The sequence below is a fragment of the Mustela lutreola genome, chromosome 15, assembly GCF_030435805.1.
Source record: "Mustela lutreola isolate mMusLut2 chromosome 15, mMusLut2.pri, whole genome shotgun sequence".
In the NCBI taxonomy this organism is placed as follows: Eukaryota; Metazoa; Chordata; class Mammalia; order Carnivora; family Mustelidae; genus Mustela; species Mustela lutreola.
The window spans coordinates 8112205-8130793 of record NC_081304.1 but is presented as its reverse complement, the minus strand read 5'-3'; the positions used below and the strand labels follow the sequence as shown (position 1 = coordinate 8130793).

General features: G+C 53.2%; 1 long non-coding RNA gene across 1 annotated transcript; it reads left to right on the top strand.

Moving 5' to 3' along the window:
* Positions 1–6913: 6913 nt before the first annotated feature.
* Positions 6914–11641, top strand: LOC131816381 (uncharacterized). The gene is made up of 3 exons (XR_009348034.1): positions 6914–7161; positions 8775–9384; positions 9986–11641. It is a non-coding gene; the product is annotated as an uncharacterized LOC131816381 (long non-coding RNA).
* Positions 11642–18589: the final 6948 nt, after the last annotated feature.

Here is an 18589-nt window from a genome sequence, read left to right as displayed (position 1 = left end):
ATCCAGCTGTGTGGCCTTGAGCAAGCTACCTACCCTCTCTGAGGTTTCTTTTTCCACGTCCGTAGGAGGGGCATGGTAACAGCCCCTATCAGAGGGTTAAGTGAGATGCTGCATACAAAGCCCGTTGCACAGTGCCTGGTATATATGGCTAATGCTCAAAACCGATGGCTTTTCTCATCTTGCTTCTCCCCCTGAGGGCGGCCTCACCCCTTCATCTCTGGAAGGGAGGTGCTCTTTCCTCAATTCCCACCCACTCTTCACTCATCGGCTCCATGTTCTCCCGTTTATTCGGCTCACACGGGCTCTCCTGGGAACCTGGGACCCAGGTGGCAGGTCTGGAAGCCGTGGGCCAAGTCAGACCATCTCCCTGTGGGGCCAGCGCTGGGCAAGACCACTTCCACCTGCCTGGCAGAGGTGTGCCGGCCCGAAGCCACGCCCCCATGATGTGCCTGCCCGAGGCCACGCCCCCACGGTGTCACCTTCAGTTCAATCACCTTGGCTCTCCCCCTTCCTCTTGGCCTGGCCTCGCAGGTCCCTTCAAGAAGCTTTCAGGCACCCCTGCTGCCTTGTCAGGCCCTAACTCGTCGGGCCGGCTTGCCTTGGTGCTGTGGCTTATCCAAACATCTTCATCGCTTTTCATAAATTCAATCCCTCCTTATCTGCTGCACCATCAGGAGGAAGGGCAGGGGGGCTTGTGACTGAAGTGGGGGGAAGAGAAGCTTTAATTAGCCTCCCTCTCCTCGGGGTCACCCGCAGTTCACTCGCCCTGCCCTCACATGTTCCCAATCACGTAGTGGGAGCGCCAGCGTGGCACACGCGGGCGACATCTGTCCTCGGCTCCCTGCTCCCGGGGCTGTGCAGGAGGCAAATTGTGCAGGGAGCTCAGCGGGTGTGACCTCCCTACCCCCCACCCCCACCCCTGATCTGTCTGGTCACTGCCTGAGCTGCTAGAACAGAACCCCAACCTTGGCCCCACCAGCAGGCTCTCCCTGCACAGAGCATCAGAAGGCACAGGACTCCTACCAGCGCCCCCGGAACCGCTTCTGTGATAAGGACTGGAAAGAACACTGGGCTTGGAGGAGGGCCCATTAGACTCTGATTCTAGACCCTTTAGCTGTGCAACTGCCAAAGATTCCTTGTCTTAACAACAACGACGACAAAAAAGTGGGGATGAGCTTTCTGATCTCACCTACCTCCCAGAGCCGACAGCCCGGAGCAAGAATATAGGCAGATACGCTTGCTTCCGTGCCAAGTTCAAAACAAATGACACATATTCCTACCTCTCCAGACCACTGGATGTGTGGCCACGGATTGCCACAAACAGGCTCAGAGACTACTTCCGTTCACGCTTGTGTTTTAACCCAACTCTGCCATTTTCCTAAAGCCCGGTTTCTTCCCCGAAGGCCTTGACTTGATTCAGTCACCCAACTGATGGGGTTTCAAAGCTGGGGTCATTTTTCAAAGTGTAAGGATACCACATGAACATCACCCCCTACTCCTCTGGCCACTTGTTCTTTCCACACATTTAACTATTTGAAGGCTGTACAGGAAACCCGCATGAGAGTGCCCAGACCCCCAGTCTTGTACTTTTCACAGGTATCAAATCACCAAGATCATCCAACAGCGCAATGGGTTTCACAATAGTCATTTCCAAGGGTTCTTCTGGGTGCCAAGCAAGCCCTGTGCTGGCTCCTAGGAAAGGTCCTCAACTTGGTCCCGGCTGCCCAGAAGGGTTACGCCTAGAGAACCCACAGAACCTGGTCACCCAAACAGGAACAGTCCTGAGAGCTGAAATGTCCTATTAATAACCACATTGGGAAAACCCATGCAAACTGGGACGGTCTTGAGCAAATGGGGAGGTGTGTTTTTGCATTTCCGAGATCCGGGGCGGGGAGAAAGGAGAAAGAAGAAGGGAGAAGCTGGGTTTATTTTCTCAAACAACATTGGAAAGCTGGGTGCCCAAAGGGACAGAATGAAGGGATCTCTCAGTCACTGTGCTGCCTGCGAGAAATGGAAACACCTGTCCTCTAACTGGTTCATCAAGAATCCCACTAGGGAGTGAGATCCTCCCCCCCCCCCCACCCCCGCACCGTGTGCAGCTTAGCGCCTGGAACATTCATATGCAGTCCACGTTGGCTGGCCTGAGCTCGAGGGAGGAGACCGATCGCAGGGAGAGACAAGTCCTAGATTCCCCGAGAGGTCCCAGCCCCAGCGTTTATGATTATGATTATAACTGGCGTGTGTGTGGTAACCAGGCCTTCCGAGCGCATTCTCATGCATTTTTTTCTTTTGATCTGAAGCAGATAGCGCCGACGGGAGCATGCGTCTGATGGGCCACCCGGTTGAACAGCACACTGACTGAGCAAGAACAAAGACCATCAATGAAGAAGGATGTTTGCACTGTGCTTCCCGCTTGCCCGAAAACAGGAAGCTTTGGAGGCGAGATCTCCACCTCTCCCTTACCCCAAAGCGACATGGCCTGAGAGGCTTTCCTTTTAAGACTTATTTTTTTTTACTGGGGCAAATCTCTTCCAAGATACTTGGGGGTGGGGGGCGTCATTCTGCTGCAGTGAGAAGGAGCTATGTGTGCTCTGATGGTTTAGGGGGGCAGAGGAGCGCAGCGCCAGATCCCGTTACTCGACACGTGACCTCTGCCGATCTCACGTGGCACAAGCCCCCAGGGTGGGGGTGGGGGGCGGGAGAAGCTACCACGGGGTGGGGGTGATGCTAGCAGTTGACCCAGTGGAGACAGCTGGGCACACTCCTGGGGCTAGTGACTTGGAAGAAGTCAGAGGGGGCAGGCTGTTGAGGCACGTTTCCAGGCCAATGACAAGGATTGCAAAATGGCCAAACGGACCTGTCACGGGGATGGTCTTCACTGACACCAGGAAGGACCAGAAAAGGGCTCTCTTGCTGACAGAGAAGGACTGGGGACCAGCCAGCGAGGAAACCCAGGGGCCAAATATGGCCGAACATGGAGAGGAACGGGACTGGGGATGTGTGTCTGGAAGCCGACGGTGGGACAGGGTCCAGACTGGCCTCATGAGTTTTTATCCTGCGGTCTCAGTGGCAGCCTCTGGGTCTCCTAGTTTCCTCTTCTTAAAAGCCAAGGTGGGCAGGGGAATCACGTTCTGATCAGCAGAATTCTCTAGAGAAACAGAACCAATAACGGGACATGTACATTTGTGGGCATGCTTGTGTGTGTGTGTCTGTGCAGCTCACATATATGCATATAATGTTCTCAAGGGCAGTGGTACCTCAAGGACATGGCAGAGAACATCCAAGCAAATTCAAAATGTAGGTAGGTAGGTAGATGATAGGTAGACAGATAAGATCTGTCATTAGACATGTCAACTAGAACGTAGAATTATATAAGCCAACATGAAGGGATATACGATCGGTGCGTTTCAAGATTTGGATTTTCCTCTTTCATTTTTTTAATCGTGGTTCTCTTTGGACACTTGCTGAAAGCCTCTGGCAAAACCATATGTTTTGAATTTGGGTAGAGCTCCGGGGAACAGTCAAGACTGCGTCTACTTGTCTCCATATCGGAAGATTACGAAGTCAAAGAGCCACCCCGGAGAAACCCAAGACTGCGGAAAAGGGAACAGGGGACTTGCGGGAGGAATCCACGTGGTAAAACGCAGGAAAAGATGCTCAGTGTCCCAGGAACCGTGGGAGTCCACACTTTAGAAAGTACTGTGAGGACAAGGTCTCACCTCTCACCCTGCTGACACGGGCTTCTTGGAGGTCTGCCGGGCATAGCTACCAGGTTTAAGTTATACTCTTCGACCTAAATCTATGTATAGATTCTATGTATTTGCCCCTAGGGAATACCTGCCTGTGGGTGCATACGGGTTGGAATGCCTACTGCAATCTTGTGGCTACTGGTTAAAGACTACTAGAAGTTTATACCACCACAGACCGGTTAAATGACTGATTATATATCCAGGTGATGGAATTTTAAGCAGCAGTTAAAGAATGGGGGGCAGGGCGGGGGTCCGTATACACAGACAGGGAGAATGGCAGAGCGATGCGTACAGAAAGAGCCAAGGTTCTGTTTTACAAGCTCTGTATTTGCGCGCGTGTGTATGTGCGTGTCTACAAAAATACCGAGAAAGCAGGCCTAGATCAAAGCCCACTAGGATGCAGGAAGGAGGTGACGGTGCTAGGAGCCCTGAATTAATCACCCTACGAGCACTTGTGTTGATTCATCTGTTTACAAGCAGCACGCAGTCCCACATCGCCTGCATGATTTCAATTCCAGTAAGAATAGCAACGACAGTATTAAATAAAAGGCAAAAACAGAAGAGAGTCGCTAGCCTTTCGCTAGTGCCTGTGATTTTCTCTGTGGGGTCCACCCTCTCCCTCCCCACTCCCCAGTCTCTCCAGGGTGAGGCTCTCAGAAGCTTAGCTTACTCTTAAGGAATGCAAACCTAAGAGGGACCCATATATGCCGTTGCAATTTCTAAATTCTTCCATCAAACTTCCAGTTACGGTGCTGGTCAGGGTCTCGGCAGGAGATGGACGACACGCTCAAATTAGTAATGGGAGCTGAGTCAGGGTAAAAGGATTATTTGACAAGATGCAGGCAGGGGTAGGGAGATCGGGAGGGATGGTACCATCCACAGGGGCTCTACCGTTGCCCAGGGAACGCAGGGCGATAGAGGGAGGTGCCGTGGGCGTCCCGGCTTCACTAGCCTCCCTCTCTCCCATCTTCCTCCAAAATTTGCCATGGTCCAGAGTCAATGTCCAGAAGCCAGGGAGGCAAGGGGGAGCCCCCTGGGTGCAGTTCACACAGGTCAGTCTCCCCCGGCCCAGAGCAGGGGGAGCAGGAAGGAGAAGGACAGACAGGGGACAAGCACACACACCGTTGTCCATTCGAATGCAGGAGACACGCCTGATCACAGCTGGACTTTCAAAAAGCTCCAGGACCCCGCGCCCACTTACTTGGATCTGAGCTTGCATCTCCTCCACTGACTGGTTCTGTGCCCTCAGACTCCTCCCACCGCACTCCCCAGCCCCTCGTGTCTCTGCTGTAAGACAAGGGTGTTGAGTGGATCTAATTATTCTCCAGGAGCCTTCCGGCTCTAACTTCCCTGAGTGTGAGTCTAGAACTCTGCCTGAGCATTGAGCCCTTTCCGTGGACGTTTAGTACAGGCGACAGCTGTCAGCTTCTCGGCAGCAGGGAAGCAGCCAACACTGAAGGCCTGTGGCAGGCTGTGAGTCTGTAGGGATATTTATGCACCTACTGCCCCTTCTGCTTGGCACCAAGCAGGTAAACAAAATAGCTTTGCCAAAATGGGACAATCCTTAATACCGGCCCCCTGCTGGTGCGCCGGGACAGCAGGTGGGATCCACATGCTGCTGAGCCTACAGTCAGTCTTACTGATTCACTGCTTTTGGACAAGGTGACTGGGGTAAAGGTAAGGATAGGTAACAGATTCTCACCTAGTCCAGTGCCATTTTCTCCTCTCAGCCCTGCTCAGTCCCCGCCCTCTGAGTCAGAATAAAGACAGTTCAATTCCCGAGGAATGTTGCCAAGAACCCTCATTCCTCAACCAAAGGCTCACGCCTGAGGAATGTAATGCGTGGTCCACCTTGCCTTTGGGCCCCTGACAACCCAAACAGGAGGTGGTCGAGTACCCAAGTGACCCCATTGTGGTTTGGCCCTGCCCCTCCGAGGCCATAGGCTCTGAGCTCTCCTCTCTCACGAAACGAGCTGTTCCTTGGAAACCCCAGGACTTCTCCTTTACCTCTCCAGAGCAGAAGAGCTCTCAGCAGTGACCTTGAACCAAGAGCGTACAAAGCCCGAGGAATCATCTGACTTCAGAAGGGTACAGAACCCAGCTTCATGCCTGGAAGGAGTTGTAGTGGCGATCGTACATGCTTCCTCCGTGACTTACAAAAAAACAATCCCTCCCCACCACCCTTCCTGCAGACTTTTGGCTTCAGTCGATGGTGAGTTCACTTAAAGGCAAGAGTTTTATTGTGCCTTTCCGTCTCCAGTGTTCTAGCTGTACTTTTATTAGATGTGTACCCATAACAAGGAGACGGGATGGGCCCTCCAGCTGAAGAAATTGATACTGAATAAGGCAACATGTCTTCCTAGCAAGACACTCTCAACCATGAACTAAGTCCCCAGCCATGCGAGGCATTGCAGAAGACTGAGTCACACCATGCTGGTCCTGTGCCAAGAGGACCTACTCACCTACCCATCTTCCCAGGTATTAGAGCTAAGAAAGAAAAGACAGAAAGGTCTGAATTCTTCTTCCTCTGTATTTGGTTGACTTTCATCCCTTATCTGAGTGTCCTGTGCATTCTCAGCCTGAAATGCTTGGATCACAGAGACAAGAGCTGTCCTCTCATCTGTGGGTGTCCAAGGAGAAAGAGAAGGGGACGCCCAGCGTCGGTCGCGAACGGACTGGCCAAAAACCTTCACAAACTTCGCTGTATGTTACCTTCACAGTTACTAGGTCCATTTAAAGATGTGGACATGGAGACATTTCCTGGAGAAGGCGATCGATTTTTTTCCAGGGTCACTGCTAAGCGGCAAAGCTGCTCTTTGAGCCCGCGCCACGCTCACTTGGGAGCCCTGGTTCCGTCCACCTCGACACACTACCTGGATGTGGATTTGAGGGAACTAAATCTGGATCTAACGGCTTTTGAGGTCCCAACAGGGGGTCACGTGGGATGTTTCTGTTCCGTGGGCTATACCACATTGTCCACTCTCCCCGGTATGAGGGGGTCTGGCCAGGGTAAAGGAAGGACTTCCTAAGGGAAACAGTGGGGGGATGGGAAATGACCCAGCTGCTTAGTTCTCCGGGCCCGGCCCGCCCAGACTGCGCGGAACGGGGAAAGAAGCTTCAGGTGAGGCTGGAAAGGAACCAGGTCAAGGTCCCCAGGACAGGTGCGGTGGGATGATGGTCTGGACCCCTTAACCAGTGCTCACAGCCCCTCCCCTCCCCCCATACAGTGTCTCCTTGCCCTCCTAGGCTTCTCCGAGGCTAGTGAGCGAGGCCCAGTGGAAACCGCTGTATCAGAGAATGGCCGGCACAGCAGAAAATCAAAGAAATGATCAAGTCCAGTTGGAGTTTCAAAGAAGGCTTTGGAACACACTAGGGGGAAACACAGGATACGCAAGAGCCAAGCAGCACTTGGGTAAGGACTCCGAGAGATTCCCTGTGTTGTTGGGGGGTGGGCAGGGACTGAGTCAACATTCTGGGAACCAGGTCAGGGGTGTTTCCAAGGCTCCTTAAAGCAGTAGCTGGAGGCCTGTGGCCCCGGAGGGTCTCTGGTTGGGAGCAAAAGATGACTCAGCAGTGACTGGTGGGGACTGATGGCCAAGAACCTCTTGAGCAGGTTATGGCGGTGTCGGGGGAGGCCAGCCTGGAACATGACGCAGACGCGGCAGGCCAGCAGCTCCTGAAGCCACTCTGCTCTGCTAACCCTCCCCAGTCCCGGAAATTCCATGTGGCCCCAACTAAAAGGGGGCCGGGGTTGAAATGTCCTGGTAGAACGCAGTTGTAAGAAAACCAAGCTGAAGTTCTTGCATTTCTGACTTTGTAAACAGAGGCTCACATCTTTTCTCTGAGTCAGGCATCTCTCCAGGACAGACCCCTGCCCCCCTCTTCCCATGCACAGAGTTTACAGCCTTGGCTCCTTACGCCGAACCCCCAGAGAACCGGCCCCGCAGGCGTCCCTGCCACCCAGGAAGATTCCTGTGCCTCGATGCATGCCGCACGCGGTGTCCGGAACCTCAGGCTTCAAGGTGCCTCCCCACAAGGGCAGCTGCTCTGGGGACAAGTCCATCGCAGCCCAGTCCATTAGCAGAGGAAAATGCTGCGGGGGGGGGGGGGGGGGGGAGAGGCTGAACTAGAAAAGGACAATCTCCCCCGCCCGCTGCCTCTGGGAACACCGTATCTCAGGTCTGTTGGCCACCCAAGGTGCTGGGCTCTGCCAGACCAGATAACCATTCCGGTTTGACAGGCACCCACGGCCCCCTGGTATGTGCCTTTGGCCCACCTGATAGTTCTGTTTTCCTTCTCCTCTGGGATCCCCGGGCGGCTGCGCCCCTCCCCTTCCCCGGTCGTCCTCACCCCTGACTTACAGGCGCAGCAGATGTCCCCCCCCCAGCCCCGCCTTCCCAGAGGCCACCCTCCAAGAGGCAAGCAGCCCGATGCCCCAACGTCATATTGTTGTTTAAGCCTTTAAAACCCGAGAAGCACTCGCAGGGGGCAAAAGAGTTTGACATATCTCAGAGCACCCATTCTCTGCCCACACCCCCCCCAAATATGCATTTGTCTCTCCGCAGTGCTGTGGGAGCCCCTATTCTGCAGAAGGCCCTGTTCTGGGGAGTGGGCGGGGATGGGGATCTGCCACAAGAAAGATCCCCAAGATCTCTGCTCTTGGAGGACGCACATTCTAACCCGGAAGGGCAGGCACGCAGTGGGGCTGCTCAGATGCCCTTTCCGAGGACTCCCGGCCTGGCTGAAGGAGCCTGACTGGCTCGCAGCCCCCAGCCAACGCTACCTCCAAGGTCCTCTTCGGCTTTCCAGCTGAGGGCATACTCTTCTTGGGGAAGCCCCTGGCCAGTGCCTGAGCGAGGCGGCGGGCCAAGAGCCAAGCCATTTCCACCCACAGGGGATTTCTCCGATGGGCAGTCTCCACTCCAGAGCTCCTCGTGGGCTCCCGGAGACTTTGCAGGTTCACGTTCTCATGGCCCCTCCTATCCAAGCCTGCTTTACACCCCCCCCCTTTTTTTTCTTTTATAGGCGTTACACTCCAATAAACCCTAACTCCATCTCCGCATCTGCTTCCCGGGGAACCCACTCTATACACAAACCACGGTGACTGACAGGTGTTCCAGAAAGAGACAAGGATGCTAGAATAGCAGTGGACTTGGCGGAAGAGGAAAACGTTAGCTGGAGGTCAAGTGCACCCACCTTCCCCGAGAAGGTGACATTGGAGCAGAGACAGGAAGGAGGAGGGAGCGTCAGTCATGGCCTGAGGACCAGGGAGAGGGCTCCAGGTGGTGTGGGTTGGGAGAGGCTGAGCAGCCGAGTGATGGGAAAGCCAATGGACAGGAGCCAGCAGGGCTCGTGGCCTCTTGAGTGCCACCAACGGGCCCTGGGGTTCTCCTTCCGGTGGTGTTGGACGATAGCTGTTCTGTCCTCAGCGTCGTCCCCCTGGACAAACCCAGGTGTGACGAAACAGTAAAACACACCAGTCACTGGTAATCGCATCACGACTCAGGGCGTACGAGCAAAAGTTGTCCCCGCAGTCAGGGCTGTGACCTACATGAGACGCGCCTGCGGCAGTGGCCGGTTCTGGCCGCTGGGAAAACCGAACTGGAATTGGAGAGACGGCAAACGGCGTTGCTCTGTGAGTACCTGCTCTGATTTGTTTTCAAAAGTGAATCACTCACAAACCTCAGGATGTTATTCATAGCAAGTCATTCGTTCCCCTCTTCACAAGTGACGGTGACGCGCTCGCCTGTCACTTTTCCCTGGAGTAGAGCTGCCTCCCTGGAGAGGGGGTCGCAGGGTGGGGTTTTGGGGAACCACAAAGAGCCCCTCTCTCCACCTGGACACCTGGGTCTCAGCAGCCATCTCCAGAGAGCCTTTCCCAAAATCAGTGGTTCTCGACGAGAGGCGATTCTGTGCCCCAGGGAACATCTGGCCATGTCTGGGGACATTTTTGGTTTTTACAGTTTAGGGGGACATTCCTGGCAACTCATGGGAGAGGCCTGAGATTCTGCCAAACACCCTGCAGGGCACAGGGTGGCTTCCCGACACGGGGAATTGGGGCCCCGTATGTCAGCAGTGTGGAGGAGGGGGACCTCGGAGCAGGGGCTGTCCACGTGGACCCGCCCCGACCAACGGTTTCAGCTTTGACCTGGGGGCACGTTAGACATGCAAATCCCCGGCCAGGGCCTCACCTCAGCCTTCCTAAATCTTCTTCCCCAACTATTTCCTGATTCCAGTGATGGCAGCGGGATGAACCACGGGATGAACCACGGGATGATTTCAGGCAGGTGCCCTTCCACGGAGAGCCTGCAGCAGAGCCTGAGACACACACAACCAACGTGGAGTCTTGCTCTTGCAGGCACCGCGTCTGCCTGTTTGCACCGTCTTCCTTAACTGTCGGTAACACACCAACAAAGTTCCTTAAAAGAGAGACTCTAACCCTTAGGATGGCAGACTCTCCCCCACTAGCAGCCGTCCGGGCTGGCTGGTAGGGCCAGCTGGGGGGACAGACCCAGGCAAAGGGAGGAGGGTGGGCGCGATGACCGCACCCGCCCCGCCTGCCCCAGGGAGGTCCTTTCCAGGCAAGGATTCCTATGATAATAACGTAGAATGTGGCAGAGGGCTGCATTTTAATTAATTTTAGTCCCTTTCAAGACCACAGTTATTATTATAAAAACACTGATAATACCAAACACATGTTGAAAATACACAGCAGGCTGCAGCCCGGGAGACCCGGGGACGTGCGAAGTCATATGTCATCTGGGGTGCTGAGAAATCAGCAGGCCCCTCCCCTGTGCTCTCCGACACCCCACACCCTGCTCGGTGGGCCTGCTCTCTCTTTGTCACCAGCAGGCCCCCTCCCGGCCCGGCCTCTGCCCTCTCCTCTTCCTCCCTGCAGAAACTGCTAGAAGCTGGGAGGGCGGGGAGGTGTCAGGCCCCCATAAATCCCTGTTTAATTATTTTATTGGGAAAGGTGATTGGTGGAAGGAGGAAAGAAAAGGTGCATTCTCTTATTTTGGAAGAATGCGTCATTATCTGCCTCTGCGGAGAGGGGAGCAGCTCCCTGGGCTGCAGGCACTCCTGAATTATGATGTGAGATGCTCAGGCGCTGGGGGACTCCCCTTCCCCACAGCAACCCCCCCTGCCGCCCGCCCACCCCGCCGGCTGAGGGGTGCCTGGGCACAGCCCCCTTTCAGGTAAGCACTGAAGAAGGGCCAAGAAGTGCAGTGCAGGGCAGTGTGGTCGAAGCAGGGTAGGGGCCTGGTCCCAAGGCGGCGGCACTGCCCCCGAAGAGGACCAGCCCGGAGAACGGTTGGATCCACTATCACTCCTGCCCAAACTGTTCTGTCCTGCCTCCTTGGCCCCTGGTCACTTCTGGTTCCCCGGTGTCCCTTGCCTGGGAAAGCATCTCGCGACCCCTGAGGAGGTTAGGAAGTTCCTTCGTAGCTAAAACAGGAGAGATACCTGCCCCGGTGGGGGGTGCTCTGGGATTGACAAGTGAGTTTGCCAGTTTTCTATCCTCGGTCTTACTCAACGTCTCCTCTTCGTGCAGATGACGGAGCCGTACTGTTCACCCCATTTCATGGAGGTCAAGTGCCTTTTCCAAGGACACACAGTGGCTATAAGGCAAGGTCATGGGAGCAGGGGGCCAGGATGACATAAGGCTCTTGCCCTCAGCAATCCACTGTGGTCCCCTCCCCCGAACGGATCTGCCCCAGGGGTGGGCACTCCCCACCCTCGGCCAGTAGCACCCTTTGAAGACACTCCCTCCAGCCCCCGGGCTCGTGCAGTTCCTTGCACAGAGAAGAGGATCTGGTCCTTGTGTTCCAGATAGTGGCCTCCATCATTTAGGTTCACAGCACACAGTTCAAGTCAACGGCTCCCACCCGCTCCTCCCCCAGCCCGAACTCGGGCTCCCCCACTGAGCTTGAGCATCTAGCCCCTTGCTTCCCCCCCCACCCCTCTCCTGCAGGAATCCTTGCCATCACCACTCTCCCTCATCCAGGGAGCTGAAGGGCCAGCCAGGCCTCGACTCCATCACCCATGGAGAAACTAAAACCCATCTCTTTCCTGTTGGTGCCGAGCCTGACCTGCCGAACTTTCTTTTAAAGACCTGAGCGAGGATTTTCCTGAGGACAGCCCCTTAAACAAGGTTAAAAAAAAAAAAAAAAAAAAAAAAAATCAATAAAAACTAACACAGGTAGGCGCTATTGCCTGTTACACGATTAACACATTCAACCCTTGCGACAGCTCCATTAAGTAGGCCCTGTCTCGTGCCCATTGCTATGGATTAAGAAACCAAGGCATGAAGTGTTCAAGTACGTTGTTTGGAGGCCACATAACTGGCAAGTGGGGGGAATAAGATTAGAAAGAAACTCTCATGGGGAGGGCATTCGGGGAGAAGAGGGGTCATACAGGAGTTTTCCAGGAATATTTCCAAGAAGATAAAATCACATTTTCATTCTTTTCAGTGTCCTGAGGTTGGGGGAACAAGGCAGAATCCCAAGAGACTGTTCTGCCACCCGCATTGTTGGTGTAAAACCGTCACGTGTCCCCTGGGCTTTCGTCCCACGGCTGTATGAGGATAATCAGGCCAGCTCATGTGAGCTGCTGTAACAGACACGCCCCGGATCTCAGTGGCTTAACACTGGAAACATTCATTTCTCATTCTTGTCCCAGACCAAATGGATGAGCTTGGAAAGGAGCCTCCCAAGCGGGATTTCAAAGGCATCAGGGTGCCGAGCTCTTTTGATCTTGTTTTGTCACACTCTCGGGATCAGGGACAGGAAGGAGCAATCCCAGAAGCAGCATCGTGAGGACATTTCACAGGGCTGTGGAAAGGGAGTGCTTCAGAACTCCCCATACTCCATCATCCAGAAGCTAGTCACTGTTGGGCCAAACTAAGTACGGGGGGAAAAGGGGGCTGGGAGGGAGGCTGGTAAATGTTGACTTGCAGCGCACCTAGGAAGAGAACATGTGATGATGAGCATCTGGGGCTCTTTCCCATACTGGTGAATCCACTTCGGTATCTTCAGCTTGACCTCCGTCGCATGCTGCCAACGCTGGCTCTTAGTTTCTCTTTCAGTGTGATGCTCAGGATTAAACAGACTCCTCCAGACATGGCCTGGCCCAGTCCACGAGACCCTGTAGCATCACCTCTCTGGGTCTGGATACCATATGTCCATTAAAGCAGCCTACAACGATTTCAGCATTTTTAGCAACAGTCACACTGTTGGATCATATTAGGCTTGTGGTCAACTAAAACCTCCAGATCTCTTTCATGTGAACTGCTGCCAACGGAGGGCTCTCTAATCTACTTCTTGTGCTTCTGAATTTGAAACCACACGAAATTGAACAGCGATAGTTGAAAGTCTTCCATCTTGTTGGGTTTGGCTGAGCATTTGTGTCTACGGAGATTATCAGGGATGCTAAGGCTCCCATCCATCATCTGGGCTTCAATTCTAGCCTACGGTCATCTTTAGACTTTCTTGATCTTTCATCAGGTCACTGATAAAAATTCAGAGGCCAGCGGAAGCCTCAAGCGCAACTATGTTTGCAACGAGTTTTTGATTGATGCTTTGGGGTATGGTTGTTTAACTATCTGGGGATCTGCCTCACAAAACTGATATCCAGCTCACATTTACACTTTCAACCAGATGATGAAGTCAAATACAACTTCATTCATTTTGAGCTTGGTCTTTGAAAGCATGTAATGTACCCCAATGTATCATTCCTATTGAATTCAATATGCCATAAACCCTAGTTAATCCACAGTTGTAGTTTCTTATCTGAAGTCCACATGGGTTGTTATTAGGAGGATCCCAGTGGAATCTCAGGGTCCTGAATCCCACACCATCAAGAATACATTGAGACAACCAAGGCACATGGCCTTGAAACAGAAACTGACCCAACCAAGATGGCGCCACACGGCTGTTAGTCCCTCCCCTGAAATGCCCACATGTTTTCCAGCTTACAGCCTCCCATCCATCAACCCTCCTTTCTGCCCTTCCAGTTAGAAAGACAGGAAATAGGACTGCCAAGCATCATGTTGGGTAAATTACCTGAAGTCTTTCAGGTGTGACTCACGTCAACTGCGTGTTCATCACTTGCCCAGGGAAAGCCTCCTAGGGACTCCCATGACACTGCCCATCAAGGTCCACCTCCACCCAGCTCCCAAGGTCAAACTCAGGAAGGAGGGCTGGTCTGAATTAGTGAAAAACCCCGAGTACAAAAAGCTGCCAAAGATGGACGCTTGCAGGATTTCCAGTGGCGGAGTACCTCATCTACGAGGGTGTGGCCAAGAAGAGGTTCTGGAGATCTGATAAGAATCCTCCCTAATTAACACACTAATTGTTTCCAAGTAGATGTTTCTAAGGGCTTGAGAAGCTTGTTCCCTCAAGTAGATCCAAACCCTCCCTCTCTCCACCAAATATTGTTTCTATTATTAACTCCCTGGGCTATGCTTTTTATCATAGGATATCTAGAGGTAAACCTAAAACATGGTGAAATTATTCTGAATTCTTAATGAATGAAATCCCTGATAATTACTGTATGCGTGTGTGCGTGTGCGCGTGTATATATATATATATAATAAATATTATATATATAAATTTATATGTATATAAAATATATAAATAAAATTAAAATATATATATTAATCTGAGTTTTTAGGACCTTACTAGAAAGTGGGAGGAAACTGTCCAAATTAATTTTTCTTCAAACTAGAATCATGCATCTTTTGTTTATAGGGTTTTTTTTTTTTTAATTTACTTAAGTCATCTTTACACCCAATGTGGGGCTTGAACTCAGAAGCCCGAGAGCAAGAGTCACCTTTGAGCCAGCCCAACCAGGCGCCCCTTTAAAAAAAAAAAAAAAAATATATATATATATATATATATATATATATATATGGTTTTTAAGACTAACATACTTAAGACTAACATAAGACTAACATTTTAAGACTAACATATTTAAGACTAACATATAAGACTAACATATAAGAAAGATAGCTTTCTAGGTAGGAGTCAGGCACGGGCTGTGTCCTTTCATTTATTCCTTTCATCTTCCCAGCAAGAACAAATCAGCCCCAGTTACAGATGGAGACAGGAAGGCTGAAACAGATCATGCAGTGAGTAACACTTAGTTTCTACAAAGCCAGGAATCAAACTCAGGCTTCCCGACTTCAGCAAGACTTTCTTTTTCTAGGAGATACAGGCTCAGGGATGTAAGCCGACAGACTTTCCACGGGCCCATGGCAAAACACTCGAACCCTTCAAGTCAAGAAAAAATATTGGCTCCAGAATATAAAGGACTACAAAATCTACTTTTACCAAATATTCTTAAAAAAAAAAAAAAGTCTCTTCAAAATAACCTTGTTAACTGGCCAATGGTAATTTAACTCAATTCTCTAATAGTTATTAATGAATATAATCAAGTTTAAAGCACAAGAATAGACCTCTATAAAAGTCTTCGTTCTGCTCCTCCATAAAATTATATTTAATGTGAGGTATGGGGACATTTTAAGACTTTTGATAAGGTGAAGGGCGAGGCCTCCAAAATAAGAAGCTTAGGGGTTGCTGAGATCTGAAAACATCCGTGGATTTGAGTCTCGCCTCGTAATCCCACTGCTACGCTACATTTCATGTCCAAGTTCATGTTTCTCGGTCCCTGAGAAATAAGCCTGTTGTTCCTCGTACTCTTTGCACTAACTTACTCAACAACTTCTATACGTTGGCTTAGCGGGTCCCCTCAAGTTGAACGTATAAAGCGATATTTCTTTTTAAATAGTTGCCAATACGCTAACACGACGGGTTTGAGCTAAGTCAGTTGCCTGGGAAGACAGTACTGTGAGCATAAGTGGTGTTTCACGACAACTGGGCAGGGACAGGATAACCAGGAATAGGTTTGCCCAGCTCAAAGGGACCATTGCTCCCCTAGGGGGCATGGGCCAGGCCTTTTCCAGAAGAACCTGGAAGGGTCGATGGTACAGCAAGCTTGCCCTACTCCACTCCACCTACTTCCTGCACAGAAATTCCATGTGGTGTTGCCGGTCACAGGAACCCCAGTTTTCCGGAGGTGGTGTCCAGGCCAAGTGTCCTGGGCACTGGCCTGGCAGTCAGGAGGCTCTCCGCCCTTCATGAGGCTTTCGTCTCTGTCAGCAGCCAAAACAAAACAGGCAAAACCAATTTCTTGACTTAAAGAAAGTTCTAGAAACCCCAGCTGTAGGCACTGGTCAGGAGGTACAGGTGGGGATGAGGGCTGAGCTCCCCTGAGCCCTGCTAACCACCCCTTGAAACCAATACCAACAGCACTGGACATTTTTAGAGCACTTTTTTGGGCAGGTATGTTCAACCGCATAGCATCCGACGCACGTCACTGTTGTGCCACGCAGGGAACCTACATGAGGCAGAGTCCTCCACTGCAATCCGTAGGTAAGGTCCCCGGCAGTCAAGGGACTGTCCCAAAGCCACCCAGGGATGCTGGGGCAGAGCCTGCCCTTGACCAGGTCTCCGGACCCAAGGACAGCCCTTTCCTGACTCCCGCCGGTGGCTCTCCCACACTGCAGTCTGGGCTCCCAGGAGAGTCACCCCCTCCGCTCCTCTGCTCCAGGACACCGAAAACCCCAGAGACCCTGGCCTGCTGGCAGAGGGCCGCGAGTTACCCAAGATCTTGACTCCAGAATAGTGTTTGTGTGTCTAAGACCTGGTAACTTGAACTATGCTTCTCATTTTTCCCCTTGAAAGTGGCCCAGGAGCCTGACTCATGCTCACTGGGCTGGAAGGTGCGGCCACACCGTCCGCCGGCCGCCACTCCTCTCCACCACGGCCCTGGGCCCCCGGGCAGGCGGGCGGACAGAGCGGCTTTCTGGCCACACCAAGTCCCGTTCTCTCCCCGCTTTGGAGCTGGGTGTCCGTCCTGCCACGTGCATCTACCCCGACGGCAGTCCCTCACGTGGGGCTACCGGCAGCGTCTCCTGACCCCTGTGGCCTCTGCCCACCTCATGTTCCCAGCGCAGGTAAGTCTCCCAGACACCTGAGACCCACGCAGCCAAACCCACGACTCTGCCTGCGCGGACCACACTCGGGGCACCTGCCTCATCTTTCAAACCCTGTCCTGTCCACCGTGATGACCTCTGCCAGGCCCCTCCCATGGGTCTCTTCCACAGGCATTTTATGTAGCCCTCCCCGAGAGCCCAGGACTGGTAGTCACCTAGGATACAGCCGATGTCTTCAAACAGCGCCTGGTCGAGGGGCTGAAATGGACAAGGAAACAATTTCTATTCAAATGAATTCGTATGAGGAGGGAAGCATAGGGCAAGCTGTAACCCAGGGGCAAAGAAATTTTAAACACCTACGACTCCAGGAAGGCTTCCTGGAGGAGGGAATGCTGGAGTGGAATCCTGACACGCGGATCAAATTCTGTTTCCAATCAGGGCTCTGCTGGCTTTGCTTGGACCAGCCCAAGTGGGTGGTCACTAAGTTCATGCCAGTAGGTGGGGCTCCCGGGAATATTCCCAGGGTCTCCAGGGACCCTTTCCCCCATTGGTAGCTGGTCTGGCCTTTCCTCAGGGTTAGCCTCTGGGTCTCCCTCGAACCAGGAAGCCAAGGCAAGCGGGGAGGGCCCTGAGGACAGCTGTCCCCGTGAAGCCATGAGGTGTGCTGGCTGGAAGGAAGAACCCCAGAAACAGGCTCCTTGGGACTGAGGCCTCCGGGGGCTGAGCGCGTGGGGACCAGCAGAGAAACCACCGGCTTGGCTCTCCAGGCCCCTGGAGAGCAAGATGCCGACTTGGCTTGGCTGCCTTCCCAGATGAGGAGACGCAGCGCAGACCTCAAGGCCGGTGCTGTTATTCCAGACGCCGAGCTTCTCCTCGTAGTCACGGTGAGGCTCGGCCGTGCCCAGAGACGGTGTCTGCACACAGCAAAGAGGGCCACCTCCCAGCTGGCCACCAGGAGCATAAGACAAGCAGCTTTGAGTTTGATTTCAAGCCCATCCTGTGACCGACTCCAGGCCAAGGCAGTCCCTCGGTCCCAAAGGGGAGGCAAACACAGCTTGGCCAGCAGGCTCCAACAGCATTCCAGGGAAGGGCGTTTGAGAGGCAGGTCCATGGTGACCACAAGGGAGTGGGTGGGGGAGTGCAAAGCATAAGGTGACTTTGGGGAAGGGCAGAGGACCTAGGACAAGTGACTACTCACTTGTTAGCTGGGCCAGGTGCTTGGCTGGGGGCTCTGTCTACCTTAGATCATCTGAGTTGTGCTGAAAAGCGTGATGTGTCCCATGTTCACAGATGAAGGAACGGAGGCTCACAGAGGCTAAGTAACTTGCCAGAGGTCCACCAGCCCAAGGGACAGCTCTCACGTCTCAGCCTGGCTCAGGGGCCACCAGTCCCCTGACTCAAAAGGTAGCTTTTCCAATCATCCTAGTGTCAGGGAATGAGAGAAGGACAGGAAGTGGGCGACCGAGAGCTGGGGCAAGGCTCAGGAACGCAATCATCCGGGCCCAGCCTGGGGAACGGCAGGTGCCATGCTCGGAAGGAAGGAGGGTGACGGGGAGCCCGTGACCGGAAGGGAGCCACACCTGCAGAGTGGGCCCCCCAGCTTGTCCATCCTGTGTACCCCCAGGCACCCGCTCGCAGTGTCAGCTCCCCCGCCCTTCCCCTGACCCAGCCAGGACCTCCCAGGGGACCAGGGAAGCTATTGGCCTCCGGTCCTTTGTCCCATATCCTGCCAGCTCCACGGAGCCAGGCAGCCACCTCTCCGCCACCCTCAGAGGTGGCTGGGAACACCGGTGCCTGGCTCAGGGAGGCTCCTGGAAGCCCTAGGCACGGATCAGTGCACTCAGCC